Below are 12,161 nucleotides of genomic sequence, written 5' to 3' on the forward strand. Positions count from 1 at the left end.
CTTTCCTGCTTCAATCAGCCCAACTTGGTTGCTGCTGCTTACAACTGAAACCTCCAACAAATTTCCCAGGCCTCTGGGCTCTGCTTCCAGAGACTTCTACCCTGCTTTCTACATGCTTTCTACCAGCACAAGGCCAGAGTAGGCTGACTGTACCCAGACTAACTGAGCACGTCACCCGTCAAATTAAAGGGATACAACACACGAGGCCCTGGGCTTGATCCCAACACTATAATATGTATATGTGTGTGTGTGTGTAAATCATCCAAATTTTGCATGGGTCCTACCACCCTACCTCTATCAGTGGGTTTCCCCCATGGACCAAGTGAGAAGATCCAGGACTGGCATGTCACATAGGCAGTTGAAGACATCTGATACATCAAGGCCACCAATCATTAAAGCATGATGCCTGAGAAGCCCAGCACAGTCTCCTGTTCGGTTTCTGATCAGTTTGGTTCAAGCCCAAGTGTACTAGTTGGAGGTTATTTCTAAATGGGGCTTTCATTACTAAAAGTCAAGTCTCCAGAGCCTGGACTGCCTCTTCCCACCTTCCCACCTTCCCAGGAAATGGACACTTACAAAGCCAGTTACAGCCCCACTGCCTCTTACCATCCACATCAGGATGATGGATAATCACCACAATCCCTTGTAATAACAAGTCAAAAACCAGGCAAGTATTTCCTTTTGCATTTGCCCTTCTGTGTTGGCATTTTTCTCTCTGTCCAGCCTTTAAATGCCTGCCTGGCAATGTTAATTATTTAAACTGATGTGGGTGGGCCAGAACATTCCTCTGTGCCATGAAATTACTGTTTGCTTCTGCTGTCAAGGGTCAGAACATAAGACTCCTCAGAGAGCAGTCACATAACAAGAAGAAAGTGTTTTGTTATTATTATTATTATTGTATTTTTTTACTCCATAGATCTGTGGGAGGGAGCTGAGGCGGGACCATGAGTTTCAATTGGAATTTAAACCTGAGTGACTTATTTTGAATATCTCTGGCCTCAGAATGGAACAGTGCTGCTCCTAGATGAGAAATCTTGATTTCTAATCCTCTAAGTCCCTGTAATTCATCCACCAAGGGGGGCTCTGAAGTCAGCAGAACATGAGGGACCTGAGAACACACAGCCCCCTGTGGTCTCCAGAATCCACCTTCCTGATGACATCCAGATGTGTCATCTTTCCACAGGTCTGATTAGCTGTAGAACGTGGTATTTCCATGTTCCCAGGATGCATCTGAGTTAACTCTGCTGCTAATTGGGTTTGTATCTGGCAGTGGTGACATCAAAAAAAGGTTTTGTAGTCAATTATGTTCTCCTGGAACACACAGGAAGGGGTTGTCCTGTCAATGCTGAAGCAATCTCTACCTTAATGAGCTGCCCCAGCAAAGGCACAAAAGGACATTATCATCCCTGAGTACCTGTCTTTAGTGGCTTCTGTTGAACAAGACATTGAGCTTGATCCGGGCACCCCTGAGCTGGCTTTCCTATGCTCTCAGATGGCCCGCTTCCCAGGGAGCACATCTGAATGTGATCAGGTGCGTTAGAGCCACTTTAAAAAAATCATCCCCAAGGAAATGAAATGCACAAATGCTATTCCCACAGTCTAATGACCCAGCACTTGGTTTAACTGCACCGAAGCCAGGAAATGGCCACTTACAAAGCCAGTTACAGCCCCACTGCCTCCATAACCCAGCCACATGGCACACACCTGGAGGAAGAGAAATGGAATGCTTCCTGCGAGGTTTTTTATTCTGGTCCAGAACAAATTATTCTTCAAATGTCTTAACATCCTGAGGGTGGGCGGAAGTGATACTTGGTTCTGTCTTGTGGAAAAGATGGTGTGTTCATAGAAGAATCATCTAGCTAGCTGGGTGACTGGGGGTGGGCCACTGGTGGTCACTCAGGAGAAACAGAGAAGGCTGGGTTCTTTTTCCTCTCCTTTTTGCTTTGAGCCTTGATGGGTCAATTTTTGCCACTTTTTTAGAATAATGGGGTTTTCCCAACCTCTGCCCCAAGGACCTGGAGGTATTTCCTGCACACAGAGAAAATGGGAAGGCAGGGAGAGTTCCATTATTCATCACTCAACAACAGTCAAGCCACCAGGACCTGGGAGTGGCCTGGGAGGAAGTGGGCTCTCTCTGGGGCAGGGACCTCTAGGCAATGGGGAGCCACAGTGGGAGTAACCATCCGAGGAGGTGGCTTTAATCACAGAAAGCACTGGGAGAAAGCCGGGTTGCGGTCAGTCCATGGTGAGGAAGGATTCCATCCAGGGCAAGCACCACCCAGTATGTGTCATGCCAGCCCAGCGCCTGGGCCTGAGGTCAGCCAATGCTGTTCGCCTTCAGGATCCCATGACCTCCCTGTAAACGGGATACACTGTGGTCTGGCCACTCCCGCCATGGGAACTGGAACTGCACATTTCCTGCCTTTCATCTTTGGCAGTGTTGGGGACGAAAATGTCAAAACAAGTAAAACCACGGCCCCACCACTGGGGCAAGGGGCAGGGCTGTGGCTCCAGGGGTACAGAGAGAGCTCCAAGAGGCTGTGCAAAGCAGATGGTAGAGAAGGATGACAGGGAAGAGCCAGGGCTGTGTGGTGCCCGGCACTATCCACTGGCACCAGACCAGAGGAATTCTGTAGGCTGGGGACAAGGAGGTAGCCGGAGAAGGTGCACAGTTTGTGCAGGGACATTAGCTGTGATTTTCAGAGCCAGATTGCTAATTCTGGTTATTTCCTGGCTGATGCTGGGAAAGCTTCACAGGGAAATTTCATCACAGCTAGAGTGCAAAGCCCACCCTTGATCTTCTGCCAGCATGGATTTTCAGAGATGAGTCTGGCTTTGAAAAGGCAAATTCAGAGAGCATAAATGCAGAGCATGACCACAACAAGCAGAACATTTGGGTAATGATATTGCCTTTTTTAAAAAAAAAAATCAAACATGTCAGAATTGATGCCCCCAAATCGGGTGTCTTTGTGTCATCTCCTTAGGGGTGGCAGGGAGAAAAAAGAGTCTGCACTTATTCCATTCTGATCCAGGGGGAAGAATTACTTAAAGTGTGAGAAAATTCAGAATACTACATATGGAGGTACTCATAGGTCTTCATAGGGCCCAGCATTGCCTGCCTGGCTGAATTTTCTCCTTAATTCCAGTTTGTTTTTGTAGTGGCACCCCCTCTTCCACAAAAAATCTTAACTCGGCTTCTCCAGAAATCTTCACCATGGCTGATTTTAGGACTGTCAGTAAAAGCGCCTCTACAAAAGAGTTCAATGTAGATTAACTTCCTATTTTCATGTTGCCCTATTTTACTTGGCTGCTAACCTGGAAGAATCGGCACTCCAGTTGCCAGACATCCCCTTACTAGTTTTTCACAAACATTTATCCAGTAAAGTAGTTTGTAGAAATGTGTAAACAAGGCCCCTGGCCTTGAGCTGGGCTGCACAGAGATGTCTACATTTCTAAGATAAGAGAAGTTACCAATTGGGCTCCATGGTAACAGCTGGCAGGGGGAGGGAAGGAAGGGGAGAGCTTTTCCTTGAAGGGTTAACTTGCCCAGAACAGTGAAAGAAAAACATGCTTTTATGTGAACTTCTGCAGATTGTAAGCTTGTGAGCCCCTCCCATTACATGCTGGGTATAAAATTCTGAAACTACCTGAACTCGGGGTTCAGGGGATTGTTGATTATAGCAAAAGTTATGCCCTCTGAGCCTGGCTGCAGCCAAATAAAACTGTTTCCTGCCATCTCCGGTGCCTTACCTCATCTGTCCCTACAGCATTTTCCCTCCCCAGGCCCCCACTCCTTGTCAACAGCCAGGTTTGTCCTTTAGTCTTTCGTCTTGATGGTATCATATCCTCTCCCAACACCAGGGCTCATGCTATGACTCAGCCCACATGGACTCCCAGGAAGTGCCCTTGTGAGTGGCAACAATCTCTCTCATTTCCAAAACCCACTTCCCAATGTTCCCTTTGAATAAATAGGCCCTTGTTCTCACTTTCTTAGCTTAGTTGATCTGACTCTTTCTTTGCCCTTCCTATTACATATGGAAGAGGGCAGATGATCTGTCTCCATCTCAAGGAGGAATTTCCATCTGCAACTATCAGTCTTCATACATATGGGCTATGAGAGCTCTGGTGTAGGTCAAAAAGGGATACACAGACATGGTACAACTGGTACCTCTGTACACAGAGCTGGGCACTGGGAAAGTGTCCTTGGGTAACTGTTCTAATGAATAACAAGATCCTCCTTAACCCACATGCCAGTGACCCTTCAGAAGTGCAATCCTCCAAATTTGCCAATATTTTTCTCTAGGAAACATAAGCCAAAGGCCAGTCTCTGGTTAATTACAAAAGAGGCAGAGCTTTAAGGGCACTCTGAGTAGGAACAGGCTCTTCAAGCTTAATCCAGAATGAATTACATTAGGCCTGGAACCAGCCTGCCTGGAACCAAACACTATCACACCAAATCTCAAATTAGTGAGCTTGTGGTATGTTTCTTCCCAAACAACTGTCTCCTGAAAGCAGGTGGGACGGGGAAAGAGAAATGGGTCTTATAATGAGATAACAGTTGTTCATCCAGGATGTGGGAGGCAGGTCACCCACCCTCAGTCCCCTGAGTCCAGGGACAGTCTCCAACTCAGATCAGTTGCTCATGTCTGCCTGGACTCCATGTGGAGGGCAGGGAAGAAGAAGGACCTGAGGCCATGTATGCTATTTGGAGTCCTTGGCTGAAACTGAAGAGTCCCCTGGAATCCTGCTGTGTGCTTTCTGAGCTCAGGGTTCCCAAACCAAAGCTGCTGTTATCTTTCTTGAAATGAAAAGTAAGCAATATAAATTTAAATTTCACTGAAACAACATTGAATACTTCTGAAAGCAATTTCACAGAAAAACAGAAAAGCCCTGCACAAAATTGGTGCAACCATTATTCCTTGGACATTTAGCACAGATTGGGGGGAGGGGATAAGGCACTGCATTGAGTTCAGTTAGAAGACCAGATATCTACAACTGTATGGAATTCCAGCAAGACATGAACCCTCTGAAGAGCAAGGCCTCCAATTTTGCAGGATATCTGTGTGGGCTGAATCCTTTCCCTTGCAGTGGTTCTTGGAGTTTCACTTCTCAAACATGCCTGCAGGTGGCGCTCTAACAGCAGAGGAAAGAGGAACACATCCCCCCTCCAAAGACCCCAAAGATTGCAGGCCGCAAACATCACCCATCTTCTCTGAGGTCTTGTGCTTTAAACATTCATGTGGATATTGCATTTGTATTTATTTTCTCAGAAAAACCAGGCTTTATTTTGTTCATCTGTTGAAACAAGTCTGTAGCCCTGGCGGTAGACCACATAAAGACAGGAACTGGAAGCCTGGACCAGGGTCAAGGGTGGGAACTGTGTCTCAGAGCAAAGACTGGATCTGAACAGGGCTGTGTACCAAAGTGGGCAAGTTGGGGAGGGCAGAGGTGGATGGTAAATGTTGATCCTTGTCAAAGGTAGGGACACAAGCACCAGGAATTGGGCGGTGCCATGCCAGCTCTGCAGAGAAATGGGGACAGCTCTTAGAGGACATTCTTATGCCATAGGGGCCTCCTGACTAGTGCAGGCTTAGCTGAGGTAGGAGACACTTCCTCAATGGCTCTGCCTGCGCTCAGCTCATCCATGTTTCTGGGGATCTCATTTGTCAGGATGGGTCCCAGTTTCCTTGGATTAGAGACTTCCTTTCCTTTCTTCCAACAGTCCTTAGAGTTCCTGGTCAATGACAGAAGATTTTGAGAATAGATGAGAGCAGGTTGCAGGTCACCTTGCCTAAAGAGTGTCATTACATTTTTTTCTCTGCATCACCAGTAGGTTTCTGACTAGAAATCTGACAGCTAAGCAGACATACTTCTTAGTTTACAAGTTGTTATTCTATCGTTGTAAGTATTAATCAACATTTGGATTTTAGTCATAACATAGATAATGCATGATTTTGTTTACTTCACAGAAAAATAAAGAAATTGGCAGCACATTAAATAAATGGTTAAGTTGACTAATTTTTCCCCAAGTCTTTACTATAATCAAAGGTCCAAGCAGATGCACCACATGTATCCAGGGGCTCCAGACACCCCACCCCCACACCACCAGAAACTGCCAAGTTTCCCCAGAACTGTGGGGGGAAAAAAAAAAAAACAACTAAGCTAGTGTTTCTAAGGCATTGAGTCAGAGAGCACAGAAGGGACTCATAAAGGTTGACAATTTAAATAATTACTGATCATGGTCATATACTAGGCTTATAAGGTTAGCATACTTAAAATTAACATAAAAAATGAAATAGTGCTCAAATAAAATTCAGTCTTGGCTAGCCAGTCTTGAAAAATCTAGATAGATAATTATGGAGCTGCCACTGTGTTCTAATTTGTTATAAGGCTTCTACAAGAAAAAAAGATGGTGCAATGCCATAAATATTTAAGCCCATCTACACTCTTTTCCACTGACCTGCAGAATATGAAATAAATTCCATCAGTTGTATGGTCTCATACAAGGCCCTTCCTCTTCATCCATAATTAGCTAAGCAGCCCCAAGTCCAAATTATATCGGATTTAAGAAACATGAAGATGAGATTGTAAACAATCTCACAGTTGATCGCTGCACTTGTCAAATTTATCTTGCATATTGCAGGCTTTCTCTAAAGAAAGTTGCTCATGCATTTATTATTCTGCAGGTTTGGGGACTAAATGAGAACATGTTTGATCACCATCAAGTGCAGAGACCTCACAAGCACATTTCACTGTCTATCAACACTCCCCCCCACACACACATTCTTTTTTTTCTTTTTTTTTGCGGTACTAGGGATTGAACCCACAGCCTCACAAATGTTAAGCAAGTACTCTACCACTGAGTTACACTCCAAGTCCTTTTTAATTTTATTATGTTTTGAGATAGGGTCTGCCTAAATTGCCCAGGCTGGCCTCTGCCTTGCAATCCTCCTGCCTCAGGCTACCGAGTAGCTGGGATTATAGCAGGAGCGCCACTGCACCCAGTATTCAGAAACTCTTTGATTTTTGCCCAATTTTTACTCAAAGGAAATCATGCCTTGGGCTATTCCCTAGATTACTAGCTCTTTGATATTTGGCCATTTTTTACCTAAAGGGATGTGCAAATCTTTGTTAGAAACATACTCTGGTAGCTAATGGACTACTAGCACCATTATCTTAAAGGACAGGAAGAGAGACAGGAGATTCCATTAAAAATTCCAACAGTATTTTTCAATTTCTTGTATTGTTTGTTTTATGATATTCCAAGAGCCCTGACAAACTTTTATCTTTGGCAGTATTTTAGGTGAAAGGATATTGCTCATCATTTTCTAATGTAAAATGAACATAGTAATCATCCCGCTAAGTATAGTCACCGATTTGATTGTGCTTCCTGCACCAGAGCCATCAATTCCACTGGAAGTGAACAGGAAAATCCCACTGTGAAAAATGCATAAAGGGTGAAAAAATGTTTAAGTGACCTCTTTACCAATGCAATGATTGCTTTGAGAAAAGTCTTTAAAAAACAAAATTAACTTTTTAAAAGGATCTGTGTCTGCTGAAATAGATATTATAAAATACTGTAAGGTTAGTGTGAGTTTTTTTCCAAAGTGAATTCTTCATTAATTTTATTTTTGATAATTCCTGTCATAGTGTCAACAGTAGAACATTTTTAGTCCAAATTAAAACTAATTAAAAGTTATTCAGGGAACACAAGTGAATAACAATGTTTAACAGTTAGCACCTCTCAGAATAGAAACTCAGGCAGCTGACGGAATAGAAGTTGAAAAACATTCATGGCTTGGACTCCTCCAGATCACAGCAAAGACTGAAGTTTACTTATGTAACTGACTCAAATCCAGGATCCTACGTGGTCCAGTCTTGGCACTGATGCAGTCCTGAAGAAAAATAGAATTGAACACAAATCTTTTCTGTCTCTTGAAAAAATGCCAAAGGTAAAATATTTTAAATATCCAACAAAGCTTCTTTAGAAAGAACATTTGGACTTCTCTCTCTCAGTTTCTCTGACCAGTTCTCCTCTATTTCCCCAAAGCCCCTCCAGCCTGGGGCTTTTCTCTCTGGGTTCCCCTTTCCCTCAGCCTGGCTTCTTCATTTATCATTCAAATTGGCCTCCTCAGGCCTCCCCAGCTTCTTCAGTTTTTCAGTTTTCCTTCAGTCTGCAGTTACTCAGACTCTGCATAACAAAGAAAAGTTCAAAATATACTGGGTGTTAATGGCAGCTGGAGGGCGTAGGACATGTTTGATTTTATATCAAACTTATTGTTCTTGGTTTATGTCTACCCCAGAGAATATGAAGAGGCAGCCATAAAAGAAATTTGCTATTAAAGTATTTCTTGCATTAATCGAGGGGTTTGATCAGGAGCGTCATTGGCCAAGGCCTACCTTCAGATCCAACTTTGTGTGTCTTATAGCCACAAGGCACACAGCTACCACCCACCACTCACCTGGGGGCAGAATATGCGCCAGAGACCATGAGAGATGTTATCTCACTTGTTTTAGCCTTCTAAAATAAAAATTGACACGAAAGTGAAAATTAACACACACACACACATACATAGATGTATATATGTATGTATGTATGTATATGTATATATGTATGTATATATATATGTATTATGTATGTATGTATATATATATATATATCCTAATGTGCATACGTATTTCCAAAATCAAAGCATAGCTGTTGTATAGGAAGCAAGAAGCACCACCATTTGGGCCTCCTCACCCTCTTCCACCTTCCCTCCTCCTTCCTAGCTCTTATGGACCCCATTGAAGGGGCTGCTTGGAGCACAGTTTGAACCAAGAGTGTAGTGGACAGAGCACTATGTTTAGAATCAGAAATAGCTGATTTCCACCCTGGTCAGCTCTGCTCCTTAAAACCTAATGGAGCTTGCACACCCGTGACATCTGCCTGTCTGGATTGCTGAGACTGAAGTGGGAGACAACAGGATTCTCCACAAACGGTGATTTCCTCCCCTGGGCTCAGTAACCTTCTAGGAAGGACAGGGAACGGTAGACAGACCATCCTTGTCTGAACAAAACACAGCACCCTGATGGGGGGACCCCCGGTGAGTGGGCGGAGCCGAGTTTTTACATAATAGGAAGGCGCCCGGTGATCCGATGATGACAGATCCAAAAATTACCACGGAGCTCTGGGCCTGGACAGCATGGCACGGACCTTGTTTGGGGTGGGGTGCGGAGTGGGGGAACTCGAATAAAAAAGAACCTGAGCATTTCAGACAGAGGCAGGTCACTTGGCGTGAACTGGATGGAGTCTCCAGACTGAAGTTTGCATTTTCAAGTGAACTACACATGGCCCTTGAGCTGTAAGCTGTAGCCGGGAGGAGACGGGCTGCACTCTGGGGCTGAGAGCCGACCCCGCCTACATCCCCGCCATACACACTCTCGCTCTCCAGCCCCCAGCGCTTGGCATGAAACCAGGGCCTAGCGCATGTTAGGCAAGGGAAGGCCACTGCTCCAGAGTCCCTGGGAATGCACCCGAGTCGCCTCCCTGCAGAAAAGATCCCGCGGCGCGGGCTGGCTCTCGAGATTTCCAGGAGACAGGGCCTAGGGCACAGCAAGTGGTTTCCTATCCTCTGCTCAAAGACCCTCCTCATTCCAGAGGGCACAGATGCTCTGCCGCCACTTTAATAACGGTTTGTCGCCACCTGCTGGCCGCTGGACTGCAGCACTCAACTCTGCACCCTGGGGCCTCGGGCTGAAGGATGGCCTGGCTCCTGCACCCTGCCACCCAAATGTGGATGCAGCCTAAGGGTTCTTTCCAAAGTGACATTGGAAGAAGCCATAGTTATCTCATTCATCAAACCACACAAGAATGTGGAATTGGTTAAAGTGACACACTTTAGTCATGATTAGTCAATTATAAACACTTTTGGAATTATCCGATTATCTAGTGTGATCTACCCTATTCTTTTGTGTGTGTGTGTGTGTGTGTGTGTGTGTGTGTGTGTGTGTGTTTTACTAGGGATTGAACCCAGGGGCACTTTACCACTGTGCTATATTCCCCTCTTTTATTTTTTACTGTTTTGAGACGGGGTCTCACTAAGTTGTCCAGGATGGCTTTGAACTTATGATCCTCCTTCCTCAACCTTTCAAGTTACTAGGATTATAAGCATCTACCCTATTCTTGAATTAAGCTTTAACTCCATTCATTCTCTCATCAACAGTGATTTCCTGAACACCTACTACATGACAGGCTATTTGTTGGCTACAAACTGAGGACACAGTGAGGAAAAGTAAGCTCTGTTAATACACGTCCAAGTTTGCAGTCTAGAGAGACAGATGTTGATCCAATAACCATACAAATAAATGTAACAGCATGCAATGGTGATATGTGTAATAGAAAAACAGCTGTGGTCAGAGCAGGACAAGATGACTTTAGCGGCTTCTAAATGGAGATTCGATCTATTTGATACGCACTAAAGTTGTTTAAGTATTTTCAAGTAAAAGTGAAAGTACTGGGTCAACTATCAGGAAATTGAGTTGATTTATATGTATAAGGATGTCCATTGCATCATTATTTATAAAAACAAAAAACTAAAAATTAAAAAAGAAAGCATTCAAGGGATCAAGATAGGGATTGGTTAAGCAAATTATGGTACACTAAAAAAAAATAATAAAACCCAGAATATTCTGCAGTCATTAAGAATAAAAATGTAGAGCTACATTATTGACTAAGAACATATTTATTATATATTTTGCAAGTTTTAGAAATGTATATATAGTAAATCTAATTGGGGGGGGGTGGGTACTGGAGATTGAACTCAGGGGCACTTGACCACTGAGCCACATCCCCAGCCCTATTTTGTATTTTATTTAGAGACAGAGTCTCATTGAGTTGCTTAGCACCTCACCATTGCTGAGGCTGGCTTTGAACTCACTGTCCTTCTGCCTCAGCACTTACCACTGAGCTACACCCCAGACCTCACCATGTTTAAAACTGCAATTCCCCAGCTGTCCTGATCCCCTTTACCCTGTGGCCAGCTGATTTCAAGGCAGAAGCATCATGGTGGAAGCACAAGGCCAAGGAAAGCTGTCCTCCTCATGACAACCAGGGAGGAGAGAGAGAGACGGGCAGAAGGAGAAGAACAGAGAGAACAAGGACAAGATATAGCCTTCCAGAGCACACCCTCCTGGTCCCAGTGACCTACTTCCTCCAACTAGACCCTACCTCCTACAGTTTCCACCACCCAATAATTCTATCAAATTATGAATCAATCAATGGTGATGAGGTTAGAACTCATGATCCAATCATCTTCCCGAAAGTCCCACCCCTGAACACTGACTGATGCACTGGGGACTAAGCCTTCCACACATGAGCCTTTGGGGAACATTTCTAGATCTAAACTATAATACTGTTTAATGAGATGTCTTAATGACCTTTTGTTGCTTCAAGTCCTTTTTGTATGTTATCACTTACTTTTTGGGGTTCAAAATCCAGGGCTTCATATTTCCAGATTCATTTAATTCCTTTTCATTTCTGTTATTTTGAACCAGCCAGTTCCTGACTGAACTCAGTTCTTTCCTGTATTGACTTGCTAAACAAAGCCAGGAAGAGTCAATAGGCATGAATTTTGTGCCAACCCCTTCTTCTAGGATCACAGGCTAACTGAACACTTTGCTTACCAAGTAATTAAGGACAACAATTTTATTAAATAATTTGCTACTATATAACACAAGTCATCATCTTTTCAGCCTCACCTGTAGATTTTTTTTTTACTTTCTCTAAAGCGCTATATATTTTAGAGTTTATTTTTAACCAGAGGACCCCTGTACAAGGGACTAGATTTTGTATTAATCATGATAATACTAGCTGCTATACACACAAATTTAAATGGCTGCACATGATAAATGTTTTGTTCTCATTCATGAAATAGTGCTATGAGGAGACCAGAGCAATGGAGTGTCCTCCTCCATGTGGTCACTCAGGGATCCAAGATGTCTAAGCAAAGCCATCTTCCACATGTGGTTTCCAAGTTGCCCTGGGGGCTGCATCCATTCCTGCCAGTCACAAGTCTAGAAGGGCGTGGATGAACTCTGGTAGGTTATGAGTCTAAGAAAATTTCTCTTCACATTTATCTGACCAGAACTCAGTCACATGACTCTACATAGATGAGAGGGGC

Source organism: Marmota flaviventris, chromosome 11, assembly GCF_047511675.1.
Source record: "Marmota flaviventris isolate mMarFla1 chromosome 11, mMarFla1.hap1, whole genome shotgun sequence".
Classification (NCBI taxonomy): domain Eukaryota; kingdom Metazoa; phylum Chordata; class Mammalia; order Rodentia; family Sciuridae; genus Marmota; species Marmota flaviventris.